Here is a 3,271-nt window from a genome sequence, read left to right on the forward strand (position 1 = left end):
CCCAACAGTATCCGTTAATGTCTAATTGAACCGAATAAGACCCAACAGTATCCGTTAATGTCTAATTGAACTGAATAAGACCTAATAGCTCCATTTAAGTGCACTAAGATGAATGAAAACCTAATAGATCCATTAAAGACCAAATAGTACCCGTGAAAGCCCAATAATCCATTAAAGTCCACTACGATTAGTACCCTTTAAAGCCCAATTGAACCGAATAAAGCACAATAATACTCGTTAAAGCTCAATTGAACCAAATAGAGCCCAATAGTACCCGTTAATGCGCAATTGAACCGAATAAAGCCCAGAATACCCGTTAATACCCAATTGAACTGAATAAGACCCAATAGTTCCATTAAAGCCTAATAGATCTATTAAAGTCCACTAAGATCCATTAAAGACTAATGATACCCTTTAAAAACCAGTTGAAACGAATAAAACCCAATAATACCCGTTAAAGCCCAATCAATGCCCAATTGAACCAAATAAGACCTATTAGCTCCATTAAAGTCTAGTTGAACCAAATAGTACCTGTTAAAGTCAACTAAGATCCATTAAAGCTCAGTTGAACCAAATAAAGCTTAATAGTACCCGTTAAAGCCCAATTGAACGAAATCAGACTCAATAGATATATTAAAACCCAATGGATTCAATAAAACCATTGAACCAAATAAGGCCTAATTAGTACCCGTTAATGCCAAATTGAACCGAATAAAACCTAACAGCTCCATTAAAGCTTATTTGAACCAAAAGAAATCCACTAAGATCCATTAAATTTTACAAAAATCCAATAAAACCCAATAATACATATAAAAGTCCAATTGAACCGAATAAAGCCAATAAATCCATTAAATGTAACTGTACATACGACTACTCCGTTGGTAATATTTAATAAAAAGGTTTATAATAACTTAAACACGGAAAAAATTAAAATTAAAACATTTTTTTAACATTTCCGACGGAATTTAATTTTTATTTAAAAAAAATGAATTCCGTTGGAAATCCGTCAGAAATTTCAAAAAAAAAATGTTTTTTATTTTTTTCCTAACAAAGATACCGACGGATTTCCGACGGAATTTAATTTCTTTTAAATAAAAATTAAATTCCGTCGGAAATCCATTGGAAATTTTAAAAAATGTGTTTTTTATTTTTTTCCTAACAAGATGCATATACATATATAAAACGGTTTAATTTAAAAAGAAAAATAAAATTAAAATTAAAACATTTTTTTAATATTTCCGACGGATTTCCGACGGAATTTAATTTTTATTAAAAAAAATAAATTCTGTCGGAAATCCGTCGGTATATTTGTTAGGAAAAAAAGAAAAAACATTTTTTTGAAATTTCCGACGGAATTCATTTTTTTTAAATAAAAATTAAATTCCGTCGGAAATGTTAATTTTTTTTTTCTAACAAGATACATATAAATATATAAAACGGTTTAATTTATTTAAAACTTTGAATTCCGTCGAAAAATTTAAAAGAAAAAAAATGTTTTTTTATTTATTCATAACAAAGATATATATATATATATATATATATATATATATATAAATATAAAGGTTTGAATTCCGNATATATATATATATATATATATATATATATATATAAATATAAAGGTTTGAATTCCGATGGAATTTAGTTTTTATTTAAAAAAATTAAATTCCGTCGAAAATTTAAATTTTTTTTTTTCTTTTTCCTAACAATATATATATATATATATATATATATATTAATAAAAACGGCTTAAAATTTCCGAAGGATTTCCTACGGAATTTAATTTTTTTTAATAAAAATTAGATTCCGTTGAAAATCCGTTGGAAATTTAAAAAAAATGTTTTTTAATTTTTTTCCTAACAAAGGTATATATATATATACACACATATACATATATATATATATATACATATATATATAAAGGTTTAATTAGTGTTAATCCAAAACAATTTCCGACGGATTTCCGACGGAATTTGATTTGTTTTTATTAAAAATTAAATTCCATCGGAAATCCGTCGGATATTGTTTTGGATTAACACTAATTAATTTATTTAGAAAAAATAGACAAATTTTGCGACGGATTTCCGACGGATTTGTGACGGTTTTGAATAAGTAAGAAATCCGTCATAAATCGGTTTTAACTAATTTTAATTTTTTTTCCCAAAAAATTCAGTGGGGGATTTGTGGGGGATCTGTGGCGGATATGGATAAACGTTGACTTTGTTTGACTTTTTTGGGATCCGTCGGAAATCCGTCGGGAATATTTCCGACGGAATTTCCGCCAGAAAAATCCGTCGGTGATACCCTTTTTTTAGTAGTGCAAGCTTTCACTTGTTCTTACTGCCAATTTCATGAGACTCGTTTGCCTTCATTCCTTCTTCAATGCCCATACTAAGATTTCTTGATGGTGTTTCAGTGGTGGTCTTTGTAGCTCGATCGTTGTCTGTTTCTTAATATGATTTTCATTAATAACCACTAAAAAATTTCAACTTATTCACACACACACACACACATATAAATGTGTGTGTGTCATTATATATGTGTGTGTGTGCACGCAAAATAACATAATCATATAAAGTAAAATGTAAGAACCCCAAAGTATGTAAATTTACTAACCTTGGCCTTAGAATTTGACCGTTTCTCTTCCTTTCGGGTGACTTATTACAATTATTGCACCTACCCACCAGTTATACAAACTTCAATAAAATTACCATCTTGATGCTTACACAAGACTAGATAGTACAAAAACTTGTTCACATTTGGCATAACATTGGCAGAGACAAGACCTGATCTAAGTGGGATAAAATGTCTTTTTTAATTCCTCGTGAAAAAAACTTAGGGTGCGTTTGGTTTGCAAGAATGTTTCTGAGGGATTTGGATTCCCAGGAGGGATTTGGATTCCATGGGATTTGGATTGGATTGGATTTAAAATCCATTCCTGTGTTTGGTTTGCAGGATTTGGATTGAGATTTTTTTTTCTTTTGTAATTATTTTAGTTATCAAATCTCTTTCATTTCTCAAAACTACCTATTTACAAACATAGCTATTAATCCAACAAATTCATCAAGAATAATTCCAATGAACTGGCCATTTACAAAGCTTAAATTCAAGTGGATATGGGATCTTTTCATCATAACCAGGATTGAAGATTAGGTATGAAATAATGAGCAGTCAAGTGAAACAGTGAAAGATTATGTATGAAACAGTGAAAGATTATGTATGAAACAATGAAGCAATCGAGTGAAACAGTGAAGCAGTCAAGCAATCGAGTGAA

Source organism: Cynara cardunculus (assembly GCF_001531365.2).
Source record: "Cynara cardunculus var. scolymus isolate 2C chromosome LG 3, CcrdV1, whole genome shotgun sequence".
Taxonomy (NCBI): domain Eukaryota; kingdom Viridiplantae; phylum Streptophyta; class Magnoliopsida; order Asterales; family Asteraceae; genus Cynara; species Cynara cardunculus.